The 22,453-nt window shown below is 42.7% G+C and overlaps 10 non-coding genes across 10 annotated transcripts; 2 read left to right on the forward strand and 8 right to left on the reverse strand.

Annotated features, from left to right (window-relative positions):
• Positions 1 to 13,390: 13,390 nt before the first annotated feature.
• On the reverse strand, positions 13,391 to 13,463 carry TRNAT-AGU (transfer RNA threonine (anticodon AGU)). The gene has a single exon. It is a non-coding gene; the product is annotated as a tRNA-Thr (tRNA).
• Positions 13,464 to 14,300: 837 nt separating this feature from the next.
• Positions 14,301 to 14,373, reverse strand: TRNAT-CGU (transfer RNA threonine (anticodon CGU)). Its single transcript has one exon. It is a non-coding gene; the product is annotated as a tRNA-Thr (tRNA).
• A 382-nt stretch (positions 14,374 to 14,755) lies between these two features.
• On the reverse strand, positions 14,756 to 14,828 carry TRNAT-CGU (transfer RNA threonine (anticodon CGU)). The gene has a single exon. It is a non-coding gene; the product is annotated as a tRNA-Thr (tRNA).
• A 382-nt stretch (positions 14,829 to 15,210) lies between these two features.
• TRNAT-CGU (transfer RNA threonine (anticodon CGU)) lies at positions 15,211 to 15,283 on the reverse strand. Its single transcript has one exon. It is a non-coding gene; the product is annotated as a tRNA-Thr (tRNA).
• A 382-nt stretch (positions 15,284 to 15,665) lies between these two features.
• On the reverse strand, positions 15,666 to 15,738 carry TRNAT-CGU (transfer RNA threonine (anticodon CGU)). Its single transcript has one exon. It is a non-coding gene; the product is annotated as a tRNA-Thr (tRNA).
• An 837-nt stretch (positions 15,739 to 16,575) lies between these two features.
• On the reverse strand, positions 16,576 to 16,648 carry TRNAT-CGU (transfer RNA threonine (anticodon CGU)). The gene has a single exon. It is a non-coding gene; the product is annotated as a tRNA-Thr (tRNA).
• A 382-nt stretch (positions 16,649 to 17,030) lies between these two features.
• On the reverse strand, positions 17,031 to 17,103 carry TRNAT-CGU (transfer RNA threonine (anticodon CGU)). Its single transcript has one exon. It is a non-coding gene; the product is annotated as a tRNA-Thr (tRNA).
• Positions 17,104 to 17,940: 837 nt separating this feature from the next.
• TRNAT-CGU (transfer RNA threonine (anticodon CGU)) lies at positions 17,941 to 18,013 on the reverse strand. The gene has a single exon. It is a non-coding gene; the product is annotated as a tRNA-Thr (tRNA).
• A 327-nt stretch (positions 18,014 to 18,340) lies between these two features.
• On the forward strand, positions 18,341 to 18,413 carry TRNAT-CGU (transfer RNA threonine (anticodon CGU)). The gene has a single exon. It is a non-coding gene; the product is annotated as a tRNA-Thr (tRNA).
• Positions 18,414 to 18,795: 382 nt separating this feature from the next.
• Positions 18,796 to 18,868, forward strand: TRNAT-CGU (transfer RNA threonine (anticodon CGU)). The gene has a single exon. It is a non-coding gene; the product is annotated as a tRNA-Thr (tRNA).
• Positions 18,869 to 22,453: the final 3,585 nt, after the last annotated feature.

The following is a 22,453-nucleotide window of genomic DNA, read 5'->3' on the forward strand; positions in this document are numbered from 1 at the left end:
TCTCCCTCTCTAGGAAATAAATTTTCTTAAAATTCAACCCTTGGCATTGCGCCCTTTCTCTTTTGCTTATACAATTTGTTACCGAAGCCTGGCGAAATGCATATAGTACTTAAACTTTTAGGGGCGAGGCTCCTTACAACGTGGGTCGTACGCCCCGTGTCGTCGTCGTAGTAGCCAGTTTTCAAAGTCGTTAAATTGCATTGCGTGTCATTAAAAGCGGTGTCACAGCAAATCTACGGAGTGAACGATGATGAGTGTGGCGAAGCGTCCATCTGTCCGTCCATGTTTCTGTGCGTCTGTGCGTCTGTCCGTTCGACCGTCCGGCCGTGCATTAGCGTGGCCATCCATCCATTCGTTCATCCGTGCGTCAGTCTGTGCATCAATCCGTCCACCCATCCTTTTATCCGTCGACCCATGCATCCATCCGTCCATCGGTGCATCCGTTCGTTCGTTCGTTCGTTCGTTCGTTCGTCCGTCTGTTTGTCTGCCTGTCTGTCCATCCATCCATCCGTCCGTCCATACGTACGTAAGCACGTACGTTCGTCCGTTCGTCTGTTTGTCTGTCCGACCGCCCATGCATCCGTCCGTGCGTCCATCCCTTCGTCCGTCATTGCGTCCAGGTGGAGGCTTCGCCCCACTCATCATCATTCACTCCGTGGATATGCTGTGATTTTCTTTCTCACTCTACCGTACTACGTTATTCAATAATGTAAAGCTTCCTGTGACGGATCTCTCACGGTTAAACAAAAATGTTATAAAAAAATAACGGTTAATAATTCGGATGGACACATCACGGGCGAAGAAGAATAAAGAGCTTTGGTATTCAAATTGTGGCTCATTACAACTTTCTGTAGCCAACCATACACCGTCACGACAAGAGACCAACTGCAGTATACGCAACCCTGAACGATATCTACAAACAAAACAGGCAAACTCAACAAAGTTACAGGTTGCTGTCTGACGCGTGGGCCAGATCCTGATTGATAGCTGGGCTAAGAATGGCGTGTTTACAGAAAGGCTTTGCAAAAACTCTCTTTTCTTTTATTGGTGAAAGTGAATGATGAAAACTGAACAATGATGCATAAGTAGACTAAACTTTTTTTTTTCTGCCGAGCAATTTCATAGTCGTGGTGTCATGTAACAAGTTTGTGATTCTTATACCTCAAAACAAAGCGACGCTTTTGAAAATAAAGACAGCATTTCTTCGAAAAACGGTTACTCGAGCAAAAGTAGCACTTTACTTTTCTTACTTTCTGTTGCACTTACATGTTGTTGATACTGAATATTTTGGACATCGATCCTTACACCGATGACAACATTCACGTTCTTGTATATACTCACAAATCAAGTGATGTGAACTTCAGCTCTCCCGCAACGCACCTATAAGTACATAGCTCCATGCACTTCCGAATTTGTCATATCAATGATGAAATACCAGTACACTGGCGCTACTATCACTCGTTCAAAAAGGTTTTCATAATGAGCGGTCAATCAATATTTCTCGCTTACCTACAGCGATAGGCATGAACATTCGCACCAGTTAAAATTATGTTCAACACGCTACGAAGTTGACTGCATACCGCGTGCGTTGTGAAAGGAAATTCATTTCAATTTTACAGAACGTTACAATGTACGCAATTTTCTAATTGCCTGTAATGGCAGCTATGTTGCCTATCGTATCTAGTTCTGTTTAAAAAACATAACGAACACTTCCAAGCCAAAAGGGGGAAACTGTTAGCTTCACATACCCAAGAAAAGTTGTGAGAGTAAGTTTTCACTACTCAGCGTTCACGAAAACAGCTTCCATGCTGCAGCGAGTCACAGGCAGATATGGACGCCACCCACTTTCTGCAATGCCCATATTAATATCAAACTCGGCCAACTAATAATAAATGCGTTTTCCGCAAAAATAGCCCCATTTGTGGTGTCACGAGCACCACGAAAAAAATAAATTTTATTTGTGGTGTAGGAAGACTATGAGAAGAAATTCGGGCGGTGGTGACGCCTGGCAGATGAATTTTGATCTCGTGGTGTATTTAACGTGCACTCAAGCCACGAACGAAGTGCAAAAGTGCTTTGGGTGTGGAGCACATTAGTGCTTATGGCTTGTTCTTCTTGATGCACTACTCTAAACTGAAATGGAAACAGACTGAAATGGGCGAACCAGGACAGAGAATGTTATTTAACAAAAACAACCCAGAAGTAATTGGAAAAATTAACAAATTATCCTGAAATATTTCCTGAACCTGCTGTTAACTCCGAAGACACGAAGAGATGACGCAACCAAATTACCGAGTGATTGAATGCCTCCTCTTTATGCTTCCCCCATGCAGCGTCACTACATATAATAGGGAAAACATCCTCAGTGAACTCGCTGCAGATGACACATATCTCAACTGCCATGGCAAGAGGGAATACTATTAACCACAGCAACATGTAGTCCACCTGTCACCTCTCGAGAGAGATATGGTATGAAGAAAGGCAGGGAAGTTAACCAGAAAGCAAGTACCTAGTTTGCTACCCTGCACTGGAAAGAGGGAATGGGAGACAGAAAAGTAAGGAAAAGGGAATAAGAGAAAGAAAGTGGGAGGGAAGCGAAAACACACACACGCACACTAGAATGCGAATCTTCCTAACAAGGTTACTCGTGATGGGTAAACCCCTAATGCACTCCTCAAATTTTGACGTCATCGATGCTTTGGTGAACGGAGAAATTCCAACACTACGAACGGAAATCGATGGACGCCCGTGCTACACACTTCTTCAGGTGTCAGAGCAGTTAAACTGCAATATGTCTTTTTTTTTCAATTCTTGTCCAGTTAAATGTTTCAGCCATGTACAGGAACCAAATCGTCGTACTTGTGCGTAGCAACGAACCTAATCTCTAAAGAAATCTTTGAATCAAAACATTCCAAGTTTTCAAAGAAAGCCACGTTTTGTAGCAAGAAAAAACAAAATGCACTGTGCAAAACTTTTTATTGCGAACAAAAGATAGGATGACCAGATGCTGCAAGAAATCCCAGCTGAAGTTTTTTTCATGGGGCTTGATCGAATAGCTGTCTCGAGCTGTTCACAAGACTTTTCATGCAGCCATAAAAAAGCGCATGTTTTGAGGCGCAAGGTAACAGCAAACGGTTTCTATTGCTTTGTGCTGATATTTTTCTCCTTTTAAGTGCGAATGCACTTTATAAGCGATCCTGAATCCGCCGTCCGCGGTGCGCCTCCTCCTCTCCCCTAGCAACGGCGCGTGGAGCGGAGAGGAGCGTCTTTAGCAACGGCGCAGCGACGTCACACACCACGTGATTGCGCGCGCTCCGCCCTCCGCTTCGTGGCTGCGCGCGCTCGCACAGCCACGACTTCTTCGAGATCGGCAAGTTGTCATAGGTATGGATCCATCGCAGGCATCAATATCGACTGCAATACCTCCAACAACGAGTACAACGCAATTGAATGCGAGCATTGCACGCGTCGTTGAAGATGTCGCGCCGGTTGAAGACAAGACAGCGCGGCGAAGGGCCCGTGATGCCGAGCGCAAGCGGACTGCGGACATAAACATCATTAGAGTGCGAATTTACTCTCACATATACGCGTAAACACACCAAGACTTCCCGAGAGGGTCTAATGGTTCCTGGGAATCGCAATGTGATCACACGGGGGAGTTTACATTAACTCACTGGCGAATGCCAACGGATTTTAACTTTACTCCCCCTCATAGCATAACCCCGTGCATTCGCACATAACTATGTTCACCCTCGGGGAAATGCTTGGGAACTTCTTTTTTTTTAGCGAAAGCTGTTATGCGATCACTTTTCGGATCCCGCGCAGTTGTCCGCCACCGCCGATGTCCGTAACCACATCGCGAGAAATTTGAAGAAAACTTGTACCCATGACACAGGGGGACTTGAACCCGGATCCGCCGATTGTCAGCCCAGTATTCGACCACTGAACTACAGCGGTGCTTGTGACTTGTTGTCAAACTTGCCTTAGACACATGCTTGATGTCGGAAAAGCAACCACGTTAATGCGACTTATAAAGCGTTTTACAACAGCGAAAGAACAACCATTCGTCACACAATACGAATAGTGTAACGAGTGGACCATCTAATGCTCTAAACCATCACAAAAGCTTGATCTCGTTCTTATATTATTGCAATAGCAATTACATGAACACTCTCTGCTAGATGTTGACGCTGGCGTCGGTATCATGCACCGTATATGTATACATATCTATATATATGAAAACGCAAGAACGAAAAAAATCCAGAAAAAAACACTCCGGCGCGTGTAATCGAACGTGGGACCTCTGCTTCGTGAAAGCGAGGCGTTAACCACTGAGCCATTCCGGAGCTTTTCTTTTCTTTCTTTATTGCCTGTGTACATACAACATTCACAAACAAAGGTACATCAAACAAAGGCCAAACATGAACAAAACAAATGAGGTAAAAAGCGTCTAAGTTAACAGTTAGCCACACCGGAGCACATCCTTCAACGTTCAAAGGGCAAGCTACTTATATCTACCACTTACCGCTGCTCACGAGCGTGTCAGGGGGGGGGGGGGGTGTTTACAGCGTTAGGTAGTACCAGCATGATGGCGCCATGAGCGTGCGGCGGCGCCCGCTCTAATCTTCTACGCGTACTTTGCCCGTCTTAAAGAAGGGGAGCGACGCTGCCTCATGCGACGTTATCTCTTGGCAGCGAGGAGGGGAAGGTCATACGCCTTGGCTGGCTTCACGCTTCACCTGGAGCGATTCTTTTGTAGTTACCGGGTGAACAAAGGTCACTGCAATCATTGCAGTCTCCATTTGAGAAAAGCGCGTGCTTTCCAGACACAGCAAAGTAACAAATGAGACGCTTATTCGCGTGCATCTGTACCGGTGAGTACGTTTTGTGTGTCATTTGTGCGTGAGGAACGCGGGGATGTTTCGATCTGATTTACATTCTGCGCGTGACCTTTCAATTTGTTGCTATCGCGTTCATTGATTCACCTTTCCGGCAAAGCTCTGACTTTTATGGGCGATGCTCCTAAAAGCGGCACCCGTTCTTCCCTCGTAGTCATAGTCGTAGTGTGTAACCAGTGTTACATTTTGACCTGCAAGGTGGGGCCGGTGGGAGATTTCTCCTGTGCTTTGTTGAACCATAAAAAGTTCGCGGCGTGCGCGTTAACTAAAAGGCGAATGCTCCCGTCTCTCATTTCCCATTAGCAGTCATTGGCATGTACATTGAGCACTATCTGACAAGAAAGGGTTGCTACGTTATACTCGCTGGGTGTAACCTCCTTGGTTTTAGAAAGGTTTAGCGAACGTTTGGCCGCAGTGCCATGAATACACTGAACTAGTATATACCACGAACTCGAGGTGGTTAAAGGTGGGAAGTGGACCCGAAGCGCAAGCCGTACGAAAGTGTGCGTCTGCCACCTCTCGTTTAGTCTTTGGAATGTCCGCTGGAAGGCGTTGCTTCTATATGGGGAACATATAATGAAAAGATGCGAGATGGTGGTACTTGGAGTGTTGAATAGATGGACGAACGGACACACAGGCAGATGCATGGATGGACGCATGAACCGACGCAGGGGCGGATGCATGGACGAACGCAGGGACGGACGCACGAACAGACGCACGCACGGACAGGCGGATGGATGCATGAACTGTCACTCAAATGGACGTGTGGACGAACAGAAGCAAGAAAGAATGGGCGGACGAATGCTTCGCCCCACTCTCCATCATTCACTCCGTGGAAATGCTGCCATTTTTTTTAATTATGCCACATACCCACTTCAGCCATAATACCTCATCGTCGTCAGCCACTGCATGGAAAATTGGCACAAAATTCCTTGCGATTGTATAGCGTATACCATGCTTCTCAGAAGAATGACAAAAATAGCATAGCGAATGCCGGCCTACTACTCAAAAGTTTATTATTAATGCCCTAGTGGCTACCAAGCAAGTTTGCTTGCAGCAGTTGTCCAATGAGTGTTTTGAAAAGGCTCTGAAAGGCTTCTCTTCTGGCTTACGCTGTGACTGTGCTGCGCCTACAGCGCAGGCCTGGTGTTTTTTTACACTTGACTGTAGTGTGAAACTGAATCTTCTGTCAGAATAAAAAAAGTAACAAATGGAGTTTTGCTATTACAGATTTCTTGATGATGGATAGGTCTACCATGTGGCTTTCAGTTCACGTAATGACACTGAAAGAAGCCGTCTCTCCGGAGACCTACGGTAATCAATATGCATAAAAGCTTCTTTTGCTTGATATTTGTCTTCGTGTGCTGTTTGCATCAACCTTTCTGTATTTGCTTTTTTTATTTTTTGTCACATAGGCTTACATGCTGCAACAGTACAAAGAGAAAAAGTTTCGCCCGAGCCTATACGTGCAGATATGTGACTTTCGGTTGATCTCCAAATATATGCAAGTGAAACCTGGCTCTTTTTGGTGTTGACATTTCGACAAGGCCTCCATTCTTTTTTTATTTTCTACTTCTTTTTTCGCCATTGCTTTGCGTTATCGAAAGTTTCGCAATTGCTTTGCGTTATCGAAAGTTTCGACATTGCAGTCCTAGTTATTGCACAAAAAGCAGCGCCGTTGTGTTGTTGTAGTTGTGCCCTCCTTAGACGTCGACGAGATGCTTGTTTTAAAATGCAGATATGATTGATTGATATGCGGGGTATAACACCCCAAAACCACCTTATGATTATGAGAGACACCATAGTGGAGGGCTCCGGAAATTTCGACCACCTGGGGTTCTTTAACGTGCGCCCAAATCTGATCACATGGGCCTAACACATTTCCGCCTCCATCAGAAATGCAGCCGCCACCGCCGGTATTTGATCCCGCGACCTGCGGGGCAGCAGCCGGATACCTTAGCCACTAGAGCACCACGGCGGGGCGATTGCAGATATGATGTAAAAAGAAATGAAGCTCATAGCATCAACAAAAAGTTTAAAAAGAAACGGGAGGAACTATATCGTTCCGGAAAACCTATTCAGCGACAGTTGCAGATTTTTTTTTAACCAACGGCAGTATCGGTTACATTAAGTCTAAGGCAGGCACAAATGAGGGAAGACCACCAGTGGTCTCATTCAAAAGGTTGCAGCGCTGAAAGTTTTCCCAACCTGAATGATTCGTCCTCATTGACGCAGGGACAATGCAGGCAGCCGCCTGTGCTAACGCAGCAATGGCGAAGCTCAGTGATTAAAATGCAAATGATATGCGCTGAAAAGTTTGTTTTATTACGCTTTCTTTTTTGTGTGTGGTGGCGTTCTGGTCTTTACACCGCATTCAAAAAATTATATCTGTTATACACATGCTTGTGGAACACAGCTCCTCTTCTGAAGTTTTCTCACCACGTGGAGGGCTCTTTCAAAACTTTTCGAATACTCTTCTCTGTGTTCTCAGTCCGTACCATTGTAAATGATGAGTCGCGTTGTGTTTGCTTGTTTGTTTGTTTGATTATTTGTTTGTTTGTTTTTGGCTGAAAAATTGGCAGGGTTTGTTTTTGTTCGTTTTCTTGTTTGCTCATTTGTGTGCAGCTACCTAGTTTTGTTGCTGCAAATGGTTTGCTTACTCGGCTTGTTTGTTATAAAACTAACATCCGCTCCCTAACTGCATACTTGATACGTCCGTATCAAATCGGAATTTATATTATTGCGTACAGGCCACAATTTAGACTTCCTTCTGAAGAGTTGCTGGGTAAAAAATTCCGCCATTTCCACAAAGTGAATGTTGATGAGTTGAGCGAAGCTAAAATGCTTTTAGGTAGAACAGCGAAACGTTCGCCCGCACATCATAAGAAGACACGGAACTTTGTTATAGGCTTGATTATTTATACGCTTACATACACAATGTTCATTATTTAGATATCGGTGCAAATATAATAACCTATATATGCACAACATATAATGATTTACATATGAAAGAAATTATGTACGAGGATTACATTAGTGATTACAAAGTTGTGGGACGCGTTTTTCTTTGAAGATTACAATTTTGTGGTCGGGGAAGAACGAGGCTAGATGATATTAGATTAGAGGATGTAGTTGAAAATAAGGAAGGCAATGTCAATACATGTCGCCCCGCCGCGGTGGTCTAGTGGCTAAGGTACTCGGCTGCTGACCCGGAGGTCGCGGGTTCAAATCCCGGCTGCGGCGGCTGCATTTCCGATGGAGGCGGAAATGTTGTAGGCCCGTGTGCTCAGATTTGGGTGCACGTTAAAGAACCCCAGGTGGTCAAAATTTCCGGAGCCCTCCACTACGGCGTCTCTCATAATCATATGGTGGTTTTGGGACGTTAAACCCCACATATCAATCAATCAATGTCAATACATGTCCCTCTGATGACGTTGTGCAGGTGGTCTGGCTTGAGAGGGTACTGGTACCCGTGCGTCACACTTATGGGCGAAACTTTTCGTGCCATCAGAGTCTTTCACGTGGAGCAAACGCGGTGCTCGTTGTAGTCGGTTGGCGGTGCCGATTACGTGACAGTGACAGGAAACTACCGTTGTAGCACGCTGGTAGCGTTGGTGCGAGAATGGTTGTTGCGGACGGAGACGTTGATGGTTAGGTTGTTTTCAAACAACAAGTGGTGGCAAACCTCACAGCTGTGGCCCAACGAGTGATCGAGGAAGTCACGCGTGAAGCGCTCGTCGGCGCCATCAACCTCGGGTAGCGACCACTTTTGGCGCTTGACAGCTGCTTGCAGCGCCCGCTCCGATTCGAGATTCTTTTGCCTCTTGGTGCAAATGGCTGAGGTGCAAGAACATTTCGTGAAACGAGAAGACCAGAAGAGAAGAAAGAACAGCTCCAACTATTAACTGTTTAGTGACAGTCTAGGAAATGCGCAGGAAAAAAAACAAAATTTGACGCGTGCGTGCACAGCCACAAAATGACGTACAGCGACATAGTCAAGGCGATAAGCTATAAAAAAAAGTATTTCTGTCTAATAGAACATTATCGAAGTTCCACTGATTCAATTAGGCCCTTTCGTTTTGATAAGAAAAAGCTTCCAAGAGCTCTCTAGCTGCGAAACGTGATATATATATATATATATATATATATATATATATATATATATATATATATATATATATATATATATATATATATATATATAATAGTCTTACCAACGCCGGATACTTACCGTACACACACTTGTAGTCATATTTATTCACTACTGCGGAGCAAAAGTAAGGTTCAAAGTAACCACAAAGCTTCGTCTCCGTGCTCTCAAACCGAGAAGTTCAATATTCTTATGTGTAAGCTTCAGATTCGTCTTACCGATCTTTGCGACCCTTTCACTGTTTACAAATACAGACCCTTGACGACATCCGGTATCGTCCTCCCTCCGATGTGCCTTAATAGCATCGGTAAGCAAAAAAAGCTTTAGGAAAGAGCCCGCTCATTTTCTACACTTTCCTTCTCTTAGTTGGCAAAATATATTCATTAAATATTTTTGAGCTACATAAATGTGATAAGAGATTCTTTTGAACTTTACGTGCGTGCGTTTTATCTGAAAAACTAAAGAGAGACTTTCCTTACCCCTGAAAAAAACTTGAGGGCGTGCTTTCAGTTTCAAAGTTAGAAATTGGTAAATCAGGTGACCGGAAGTCCTTTTTTTAGTAGAACTTGTTATTTTGAAACCGTCTTTGACACGACTAATTGACCCGGTATTATACTATTGCCATTCACAACCTTCATTTCAACTTTGCCTATTCGTGGTTAATAACTTTGGCTAGTACATTTTGTTATGTTTTATTTGTTGAGGTAGCAACTCAACACAAGCCACAGTCTCATCTTGGTACCACGGTCGATTACTTACTGACCCGCTATTGGCGGCGCACACGTTGGGTTAGGCGGTATTTATTCACTCATGTCCTTTGCCTGCAAAAACAACAAAGCATAGTGGAAGCAGAATGGCGCTGTAACCAATCAGCTCACGAAAGTTATGCTTCCGATTACTCACACAGCATTGTGAGGACTCACTCAGTAAGGCAGTATGTTTGATCTGGCATGTGTTAGATTCAGCTGAATGAGCTATGAATGACCAGCTGACCATCCTCGCTCTTTCATTTAAGTGTTGTACCACCACGACTGATCTGTCTTAACGATACAGCCGTAATATTGGTGGTACACAACCGGTACTCGATCTGGCAAGTGCCCCGACTTTGGCTTCTTCACACTCAACTATCCTTGGCGTTCCTTGAAGTATAAATCACGTCAGATTGTATAGTTTGGCGTCTCGTATTTTATACTTTAACATGGCATCTTCAAAGCACTACCAAGCTATAGTGCGAATATTCTATGAACTCTAGTTGATATGAGATACAGAAATTATAATACAAATGTGTTCTGTAGATAGCGTGCCGCGCATCGTTTCTAAAACGTTCATGGAGTCACTTAGCCTGAAGGTAGATTTACCACTAGAAAAAAAATAAAGAATATGTTGGGCCTATCAATATGTTATTAGTATGAAACATGTATTCACAGTATTGAAAAGTTCTGAATTAATTTGCGAGGCGTGCTTCGGTGAGGACACTCCCTCAACCCGTGTCAATGTTAAACTCAAGTTTTAATCACGCACGGAGAAGTGTAAAACAGGAAGTTATCAATTATTCTCACTCATCGTATTCCCCTGGTGCGGCGTACTTGAATCGAAGGGATCGTGCGAAGGGTAGAGATGTACGCTACGATGCAAGAAGCGCTGGATTCGTAAGGTTTAATAGATGCCAGAGGCATATCACCATGGCGTCATTACAGCTTGAAGTAAGGCACTGCAGTCTGTTTGCCCACATAGCAAACACGACAGGGTTGGCTATGCGTGAAAGTACAGTATCCTCGTATTCAGCTTTGCATCAAAGGAAAGCTTGAAGCCCACATGGCTAGACGAGAACTCAGTCGGGCTTTGAAATCTTAGTATGGCATGAGTGCGTCTATAGCTAATGCGTGTTATAGACGACGCCTCGGGCGTTTTGCACTTAGTCACGGTTACAAGAGGCTTACAATGTCCGGATGTCCTAAGAAAACACATGCATTCGAAATGAAATCTTTAATCCTTAAGCATCCGATGGCTTAAAAAGGAAATATTTCTACAAACGGAGTGTTGAAACAGAGTTTGTGATAACTAACTATAAGCAAAGTTGGTTTTTCAAAGGACAAGTTGGAGCTTCAATGGCGGCGTTCTTCAAACAATTGTCTCTCTTTTAAGACGGAATACTCGTCGGCTTATTCCACGGAACTTAAATATGCCTAACTGAACTTTATCTTTGCGAGAAAGGCTTATGTTTGTTTATGATAACCGAAAGAGAGAGAGAGATAAATAGAGAGGAAAGGCAGGGAGGTTAACCAAGCTTGGCTCGGTTGGCTACCCTACACTTGGGGTGGGGAAAAGGGGAATAATAGAACGGAAAGAGACAGAAAAGAAAAGGAGTAAGAAAGAGAAGCATAAATAGTCAGCTCGAGACTACACAGCACGGCTTCGCACAGTTCTTTCACAAGCGGTCGTGAAGTTTGGTGGTCCTTAAAAAGTACAAGAGGGCTTTCGTGGCTTTGCGCGTATGGGAAGCCATCGGCCATGGTCACAGGATCTTCTCTTCTGTAAGCGGCCGTGAATCCAGCTGACAGAGCTTGGCTTCCATAATACGTCGTTCGGTCTGGTATGCTGGACAATGACATAGAATGTGCTCAAGCGTTTCCTCGCAGGCGCAGATGTTGCATGCCGAAGTGCTCGCCGTTCCAAGGAGACGAGAGTATGAATTCGTAAATGCCACCGAAGTATACAAAAATGCTTATGAGGTGCTTTGAGGACGCATCAGAATAATTTAAGTGCTCCGGTGTGGACATGGCACGACAGTTTCAAGTGCTTCCTAAATGAATTTTCAATTTGTTTTCGCTTATTTTCTCTTCATTTTTTTAATCGCGAACATCTAATGTGTTCTCCCTGTGTGTGCCTAGCTTGTGACACAGTTCTCTAAATCCTTTCTACACTAAATATCGTGGCTCAATCCCGCATTCAATTTGCTTTTTTTCTTCTTATTAGCCCATGCACTCTAGAAGTTCTGTAGTGCGAACGCTTCCGCGTGATAAAACTCGTTATCTGCCACGCTCGCGTCTCTATAAGTGTAGCTGTACATAGAGTCCACATGGAGGCCTGCACATTGTGGCCGCAAAAGTTCGTTCCAAACACAATCAAACGTTTCATAGCCAGCTTTCCCGCTCCGCTCTTTATATGAAGAAGCGCAAGTATACGAAAACTGTACTGCCAGCAGTATCAATATACTAATCGCAAAGCTCATTGCAGAGCCTTCGCTGATCAAATATATATATATATATATAAATATATATATATATATATATATATATATAAATATATATATATATATATATATATATATATGAGATATAACAGACAGTAATGCCAAAGAATGTACAGGGGAAGTTATTAAAACCAATGCAATGTAAATAACAAGAAAGAAAAGTGGATGAAAAAATTACCAACTGTGAGCAGGAATCGAACCTACTGCCTTCGAATTACGCGATCGATGCTCTAACCACTGAGCTATCACAGCGGCCCTCCCTCCATCCACTTTTTTGGGTTTATCTATGAATTTAGAAGTAGAAGCGACAGTCAGCGCCATCTATAAGCCAAACAACGAGTGTGAAAACACTCTTATGCGCATGTTTGGCGTCACGTAGCACGTGAACTTATTATGAGCGGGCAGCTGATTAATTGTCCCTCTTATACAACCTAAACACACCAAGTCTGCCAGTACGAGACCCTCGTTCAATGAAATAAGGGAAAGAAGTGTATACCTAAGGGCTCGTTTTTCCGTGTTTTACCACAATATTAATGAGATATAACAGACAGTAATGCCAAAGAATGTACAGGGGAAGTTAATAAAACCAATGCAATGTAAATAACAAAAAAGGAAAGTGGATGAAAAAATTACCAACTGTGAGCAGGAATCGAATCTACGACCTTCGAATTACTCGTTCGATGCTCTAACCACTGAGCTATCACAGCGGCCCTCCCTCCATCCACTTTTTTGGGTTTATCTATGAATTTAGAAGTAGGAGCGACAGTCAGCGCCATCTATAAGCCAAACAACCAGTGTGAAAACACTCTTATGCGCATGTTTGGCGTCACGTAGCACGTGAACTTATTATGAGCGGGCAGCTGATTAATTGTCCCTCTTATACAACCTAAACACACCAAGTCTGCCAGTACGAGACCCTCGTTCAATGAAATAGGGGAAAGAAGTGTATACCTAAGGGCTCGTTTTTCCGTGTTTTAACACAATATTAATGAGATATAACAGACAGTAATGCCAAAGAATGTACAGGGGAAGTTAATAAAACCAATGCATTGTAAACAACAAAAAAGAAATGTGGATGAAAAAATTACCAACTGTGAGCAGGAATCGAACCTACGACCTTCGAATTACTCGTTCGATGCTCTAACCACTGAGCTATCACAGCGGCCCTCCCTCCATCCACTTTTTTGGGTTTATCTATGAATTTAGAAGTAGGAGCGACAGTCAGCGCAATCTATAAGCCAAACAACGAGTGTGAAAACACTCTTATGCGCATGTTTGGCGTCACGTAGCACGTGAACTTATTATGAGCGGGCAGCTGATTAATTGTCCCTCTTATACAACCTAAACACACCAAGTCTGCCAGAACGAGACCCTCGTTCAATGAAATAAGGGAAAGAAGTGTATACCTAAGGGCTCGTTTTTCCTTGTTTTAACACAATATTAATGAGATATAACAGACAGTAATGCCAAAGAATGTACAGGGGAAGTTATTAAAACCAATGCAATGTAAATAACAAGAAAGAAAAGTGGATGAAAAAATTACCAACTGTGAGCAGGAATCGAACGTACGACCTTCGACTTACGCGTTCGATGCTCTAACCACTGAGCTATCACAGCGGCCCTCCCTCCATCCACTTTTTTGGGTTTATCTATGAATTTAGAAGTAGGAGCGACAGTCAGCGCCATCTATAAGCCAAACAACGAGTGTGAAAACACTCTTATGCGCATGTTTGGCGTCACGTAGCACGTGAACTTATTATGAGCGGGCAGCTGATTAATTGTCCCTCTTATACAACCTAAACACACCAAGTCTGCCAGTACGAGACCCTCGTTCAATGAAATAAGGGAAAGAAGTGTATACCTAAGGGCTCGTTTTTCCGTGTTTTAACACAATAATTATGAGATATAACAGACAGTAATGCCAAAGAATGTACAGGGGAAGTTATTAAAACCAATGCAATGTAAATAACAAGAAAGAAAAGTGGATGAAAAAATTACCAACTGTGAGCAGGAATCGAACCTACGACCTTCGAATTACGCGTTCGATGCTCTAACCACTGAGCTATCACAGCGGCCCTCCCTCCATCCACTTTTTTGGGTTTATCTATGAATTTAGAAGTAGGAGCGACAGTCAGCGCCATCTATAAGCCAAACAACGAGTGTGAAAACACTCTTATGCGCATGTTTGGCGTCACATAGCACGTGAACTTATTATGAGCGGGCAGCTGATTAATTGTCCCTCTTATACAACCTAAACACACCAAGTCTGCCAGTACGAGACCCTCGTTCAATGAAATAGGGGAAAGAAGTGTATACCTAAGGGCTCGTTTTTCCGTGTTTTAACACAATATTAATGAGATATAACAGACAGTAATGCCAAAGAATGTACAGGGGAAGTTATTAAAACCAATGCAATGTAAATAACAAGAAAGAAAAGTGCATGAAAAAATTACCAACTGTGAGCAGGAATCGAACCTACGACCTTCGAATTACGCGTTCGATGCTCTAACCACTGAGCTATCACAGCGGCCCTCCCTCCATCCACTTTTCTGGGTTTATCTATGAATTTAGAAGTAGGAGCGACAGTCAGCGCCATCTATAAGCCAAACAACGAGTGTGAAAACACTCTTATGCGCATGTTTGGCGTCACGTAGCACGTGAACTTATTATGAGCGGGCAGCTGATTAATTGTCCCTCTTGTACAACCTAAACACACCAAGTCTGCCAGTACGAGACCCTCGTTCAATGAAATAAGGGAAAGAAGTGTATACCTAAGGGCTCGTTTTTCCGTGTTTTAACACAATATTAATGAGATATAACAGACAGTAATGCCAAAGAATGTACAGGGGAAGTTATTAAAACCAATGCAGTGTAAATAACAAGAAAGAAAAGTGGATGAAAAAATTACCAACTGTGAGCAGGAATCGAACCTACGACCTTCGAATTACGCGTTCGATGCTCTAACCACTGAGCTATCACAGCGGCCCTCCCTCCATCCACTTTTTTGGGTTTATCTATGAATTTAGAAGTAGGAGCGACAGTCAGCGCCATCTATAAGCCAAACAACGAGTGTGAAAACACTCTTATGCGCATGTTTGGCGTCACGTAGCACGTGAACTTATTATGAGCGGGCAGCTGATTAATTGTCCCTCTTATACAACCTAAACACACCAAGTCTGCCAGTACGAGACCCTCGTTCAATGAAATAAGGGAAAGAAGTGTATACCTAAGGGCTCGTTTTTCCGTGTTTTAACACAATATTAATGAGATATAACAGACAGTAATGCCAAAGAATGTACAGGGGAAGTTATTAAAACCAATGCAATGTAAATAACAAGAAAGAAAAGTGGATGAAAAAATTACCAACTGTGAGCAGGAATCGAACCTACGACCTTCGAATTACGCGTTCGATGCTCTAACCACTGAGCTATCACAGCGGCCCTCCCTCCATCCACTTTTTTGGGTTTATCTATGAATTTAGAAGTAGGAGCGACAGTCAGCGCCATCTATAAGCCAAACAACGAGTGTGAAAACACTCTTATGCGCATGTTTGGCGTCACGTAGCACGTGAACTTATTATGAGCGGGCAGCTGATTAATTGTCCCTCTTGTACAACCTAAACACACCAATTCTGCCAGTACGAGACCCTCGTTCAATGAAATAAGGGAAAGAAGTGTATACCTAAGGGCTCGTTTTTCCGTGTTTTAACACAATATTAATGAGATATAACAGACAGTAATGCCAAAGAATGTACAGGGGAAGTTATTAAAACCAATGCAGTGTAAATAACAAGAAAGAAAAGTGGATGAAAAAATTACCAACTGTGAGCAGGAATCGAACCTACGACCTTCGAATAACGCGTTCGATGCTCTAACCACTGAGCTATCACAGCGGCCCTCCCTCCATCCACTTTTTTGGGTTTATCTATGAATTTAGAAGTAGGAGCGACAGTCAGCGCCATCTATAAGCCAAACAACGAGTGTGAAAACACTCCTATGCGCATGTTTGGCGTCACGTAGCACGTGACCTTATTATGAGCGGGCAGCTGATTAATTGTCCCTCCTATACAACCTAAACACACCAAGTCTGCCAGTACGAGACCCTCGTTCAATGAAATAAGGGAAAGAAGTGTATACCTAAGGGCTCGTTTTTCCGTCTTTTAACACAATATTAATGAGATATAACAGACAGTAATGCCAAAGAATGTACAGGGGAAGTTAATAAAACCAATGCATTGTAAACAACAAAAAAGAAATGTGGATGAAAAAATTACCAACTGTGAGCAGGAATCGAACCTACGACCTTCGAATTACGCGTTCGATGCTCTAACCACTGAGCTATCACAGCGGCCCTCCCTCCATCCACTTTTTTGGGTTTATCTATGAATTTAGAAGTAGGAGCGACAGTCAGCGCCATCTATAAGCCAAACAACGAGTGTGAAAACACTCTTATGCGCATGTTTGGCGTCACGTAGCACGTGAACTTATTATGAGTGGGCAGCTGATTAATTGTCCCTCTTATACAACCTAAACACACCAAGTCTGCCAGTACGAGACCCTCGTTCAATGAAATAAGGGAAAGAAGTGTATACCTAAGGGCTCGTTTTTCCGTGTTTTAACAAAATATTAATGAGATATAACAGACAGTAATGCCAAAGAATGTAGAGGGGAAGTTATTAAAACCAATGCAATGTAAATAACAAGAAAGAAAAGTGGATGAAAAAATTATCAACTGTGAGCAGGAATCGAACCTACGACCTTCGAATTACGCGTTCGATGCTCTAACCACTGAGCTATCACAGCGGCCCTCCCTCCATCCACTTTTTTGGGTTTATCTATGAATTTAGAAGTAGGAGCGACAGTCAGCGCCATCTATAAGCCAAACAACGAGTGTGAAAACACTCTTATGCGCATGTTTGGCGTCACGTAGCACGTGAACTTATTATGAGCGGGCAGCTGATTAATTTTCCCTCTTGTACAACCTAAACACACCAAGTCTGCCAGTACGAGACCCTCGTTCAATGAAATAAGGGAAAGAAGTGTATACCTAAGGGCTCGTTTTTCCGTGTTTTAACACAATATTAATGAGATATAACAGACAGTAATGCCAAAGAATGTACAGGGGAAGTTATTAAAACCAATGCAGTGTAAATAACAAGAAAGAAAAGTGGATGAAAAAATTACCAACTCTGAGCAGGAATCGAACCTACGACCTTCGAATTACGCATTCGATGCTCTAACCACTGAGCTATCACAGCGGCCCTCCCTCCATCCACTTTTTTGGGTTTATCTATGAATTTAGAAGTAGGAGCGACAGTCAGCGCCATCTATAAGCCAAACAACGAGTGTGAAAACACTCTTATGCGCATGTTTGGCGTCACGTAGCACGTGAACTTATTATGAGCGGGCAGCTGATTAATTGTCCCTCTTATACAACCTAAACACACCAAGTCTGCCAGTACGAGACCCTCGTTCAATGATATAAGGGAAAGAAGTGTATACCTAAGGGCTCGTTTTTCCGTGTTTTAACACAATATTAATGAGATATAACAGACAGTAATGCTAAAGAATGTACAGGGGAAGTTATTAAAACCAATGCAATGTAAATAACAAGAAAGAAAAGTGAATGAAAAAATTATCAACTGTGAGCAGGAATCGAACCTACGACCTTCGAATTACGCGTTCGATGCTCTAACCACTGAGCTATCACAGCGGCCCTCCCTCCATCCACTTTTTTGGTTTATCTATGAATTTAGAAGTAGGAGCGACAGTCAGCGCCATCTATAAGCCAAACAACGAGTGTGAAAACACTCTTATGCGCATGTTTGGCGTCACGTAGCACGTGAACTTATTATGAGCGGGCAGCTGATTAATTGTCCCTCTTATACAACCTAAACACACCAAGTCTGCCAGTACGAGACCCTCGTTCAATGAAATAAACCCAAAAAAAGTGGATGGAGTTAAACCCAAAAAAGTGTATGGAGGGAGGGCCGCTGTGATAGCTCAGTGTATGTAAACAGGCAATAAAGAAAGAAAAAAAGCTGTGATAGCTCAGTGGTTAGAGCATCGAACGCGTAATTCGAAGGTCGTAGGTTCGATTCCTGCTCACAGTTGGTAATTTTTTCATCCACTTTTCTTTCTTCTTATTTACATTGCATTGGTTTTAATAACTTCCCCTGTACATTCTTTGGCATTACTGTCTGTTATATCTCATTAATATTGTGTTAAAACACGGAAAAACGAGCCCTTAGGTATACACTTCTTTCCCTTATTTCATTGAACGAGGGTCTCGTACTGGCAGACTTGGTGTGTTTAGGTTGTATAAGAGGGACAATTAATCAGCTGCCCGCTCATAATAAGTTCACGTGCTACGTGACGCCAAACATGCGCATAAGAGTGTTTTCACACTCGTTGTTTGGCTTATAGATGGCGCTGACTGTCGCTCCTACTTCTAAATTCATAGATAAACCAAAAAAAGTGGATGGAGGGAGGGCCGCTGTGATAGCTCAGTGGTTAGAGCATCGAACGCGTAATTCGAAGGTCGTAGGTTCGATTCCTGCTCACAGTTGGTAATTTTTTCATCCACTTTTCTTTCTTGTTATTTACATTGCATTGGTTTTAATAACTTCCCCTGTACATTCTTTGGCATTACTGTCTGTTATATCTCATTAATATTGTGTTAAAACACGGAAAAACGAGCCCTTAGGTATACACTTCTTTCCCTTATATATATATATATATATATATATATATATATATATATATATATATATATATATATATACGGAGCAGCAGTAGAAGCGAAGTTCTAAATAAACCGGCGAAAATAGGAGGCGAGGCCAAGGAAACTGTGAAGCTCTTTTGGTTTTTCAGGACGCGGAAAGTGAAGGACTGCAAAAAAATCTTGCCAGGGTAGGGCCGGATGCCATCTTTGCTAACGACATGTCCTAAGACCTTGATAAATGTGCTAGCGAAAGAGCATTTCCTAGTGTTTATTTGAAGCCTGGCGCTGGCAAGGCATGTCAGAACTTGATCCAGTCGTTCTAGGTGCTCAGAAAACGTTGACGAAAAGATAATAATGTTGTCCAGGTAGCAAAGCCAGCTTTTTCATTTCAGGCCGCGCAGCACGGTATCTATCATGCGCTCAAAAGTCCCGGGTGCGTTGCAGAGCCCGAAAGGTGTCACGTTGAATACATATAGCCCGTCGGTGGTTGCAATATATATATATATATATATATATATATATATATATATATATATATATATATATATTTATATATGCATAGTCTCCTCCCGATCTCCAAAACACCACGGCATTTCTTTCTCTTTTTCTCATTTCTAATGGACTGAACGATTTACGAAGTCCAGTCCATATGAAGAAATGTTTGCATCGCCGTGCGAAACCAGCGAACCGTGTGCAGCATTCAGAGTGACGTTGTGCTTTCATTTGTTCACACCATTGTCACTGGTTAGCCTTCTTTTCGCCTATATGAATGCACACTCTGATAGCTTCGCTTAGCGGATACAAAATCATGAACGTTCTCTTTTTTTAACTAGAGAACCAGTACTGCGTTAAGGAAGCGAGAATCTTCCTATAATCAACACTGATGGCTTCAGGACCACTCAGCAATCACCCGACTCACTCTGAACACTGGCTTGTGGCATAATGGGTTGTCGAGGGTTGGAATGCACTTCATCACCGGTACGCGCAACCTAGGGACCATTATTTCTTTATTTTAATTTCCTTCTTCTTTTGCAACTTTCATTCCTGCCTCTGATTTGGGAGGCTCTGTCACTCACGCGTAAAAGAAGAGGCACGACCTTTGAATGAAAAATGAGGTCGCATCGAGAAGCTGCAGCGTATGTATGCGTTCAATTCGGGTGGAAACGTGTCCTCTTAATTTGTACAGGTTGAAATGGTTTAAAACTTGGCCTTTGAGAAACAGGGGCAGCCCTTGAGAAACAAAGTTTGAGTTTGGATGCGGTATAGGTGGGTCAACCGGCAGCGAAAGAAAATGCTTGCACAGGGGGTCTGCATGTACTTTAAGAAGACATGAACTCCACCCTTCCTCTTTTCCCATCGATTAACATTGAGTAGTCATGTCAGTTTATTCTTTTCTTTTCCTTCGTTGAAAATTGAAAAACTGGATCGTTTTGTTTTACTTGTTTCATGTCTTTATCTTCGAAGAACTTGATTCGCTTTTCTACTTATGTTCGCGTACAACCATTCGTTCTCTAGCCCATCAATCATCGTGCATTGTTCTCTTTAGTCAGGGATATTCATTTCAACATCATTTAGTGTTATCTATTTGCAGATTCAGAGCACTTGTCGGTAGCGCTTCTTCCCAGCAATGCAATGTCATCAGTTTATTAAGGTATTCTCCATTAACTCTTATTCCTATCTCTTTCCATTCTAGGCCTTGGTAAACCTTCTTTAAGCACGTGGTAGATATCATTGCGTATATCGTATGCCCTTGTCTTACACCCTTATTATTGGTATTTTGTCACCTTCTTTAGGGAACACTACGGTGGCTGTTGATCCTTTGTAGATTTCTTCTGGGATGTTTATGTATGCTTCGTCGACGCCTTGATTTCGCAGTGTCTGCATGACTGCTGATACGTCTACTGAATTAAATGCCTTCTCGTCATCTATGAAGCCTATGTATAGTAGTTGAGTGTATTCTGAGCATTTCTCTGTCCCCTGATTGATTGTATGAAAGTGGTCGATTGTGCGTTAGAAATTCCGCTTGATTCTTCGGTTGATCGAATTCTAATGTTGTCTTTATTCTGTTAGCAATCATCTTTATAAATAGCTTGTTTACTATGAAGAGCAAGCTGATCAGCCTGTAATTCTTCAAGTCCTGGTCGTCCGCTTTCTTATGGATAAGGTGATGTTAGCATTTGTCCAAGATTCTGATGAACTGCCCATCAGAAGACACTTCTTAAACAGGGTGCCTAGGTTTTCTAACACAATCTGTTTTCCATCGTTCAGCACATCTCATGTTGCGTGATCCTCACCAGCGCTTTTGCATCTTATCATTTCCTCCAAGGCGTGCCTGACTTCCTTTGTCATTACTGGGGGGATGTCATCTGGGTTACTCCTAGTTCTTACATTATTGATGTGGTTGTCCCAGCTACTGTACAGATCTCTGTAAAACTTCTCCGCTACTTTAACTATTCTATCCGTATTGGTTGTTACTTTGCCTTCCTTGTTGCTTAGTCCATAGATATGGTTTTTGCCTATACCAAGTTTTTTCTTCAACGATTTGACGCTTTCTTCGTTCTTAAAAGCATGTTCGATTCTCTTCATGGTACACCTTCCCACATTGGATTCCTTAAACTTATCAATTCACTTCGAAAGCTCTGTAAGTTTTATTTCGCTTTTCTGTTTGAGGCTTTCATTTTTTGATATTTCTTAATGAGGTTATTCATCTCCTGGAACGCCTTCCTAGTATCCGGCTTAACTACCGTACATCCAACTTCCGCCGCACATTCCTTGACGATACTCGTCAGATTATCATTCATTGTGTCAACGCTAAGGCCACTTTCTTCGATAAGAGTCGAGTACTTTCCCTCTCAGTGCTATGGCTCACTGATTTACTACTGAAGTATGAGTTTCGGTCGCTCCTTCTTCAAATCCAAGTGAATTCGACACCTTACCATTGTGTGATCACTTCATCGTACCTTGCCAAGCACTTTCACATTCTACGATGGCTGGATGTGCACTCAGTATAAAGTATACTTTGTTTTTGCTTTTGTCTTTAAGGTTCCTTCATGTCCACTTACGATTCACTTGTTTTTGGTAGAAGGTATTCAGTATCCGTAAATATTTGCGCTCCGCAAATTCTACTAATAACTCTTCTTTGGCATTTCCACTACCGATGCCATAAATTCTTGCTGTGTAGTCTTCATCCTGCTTCTTCCCTACTTTGACATTGAGTTCACCCATCAGTATAGTGTACTGTGTTTTAGCTTACTCATTGCCGATTCCACGTCTTCATATAAGCTTTCAACTAATACATCATGATGGCTGGATATAGGCGCGTAGGTTTGTACCACCTTCAAATTGGCTCTCCTATTGAGTTTAGTTACGAAACCTACCACCCTTTCATTACTTCTATAGTATTCCGCTATGTTACCAGCTATATTTCTG

The sequence above is a fragment of the Rhipicephalus microplus genome, chromosome 4 (genome assembly GCF_043290135.1).
Source record: "Rhipicephalus microplus isolate Deutch F79 chromosome 4, USDA_Rmic, whole genome shotgun sequence".
NCBI classification, from domain to species: Eukaryota; Metazoa; Arthropoda; class Arachnida; order Ixodida; family Ixodidae; genus Rhipicephalus; species Rhipicephalus microplus.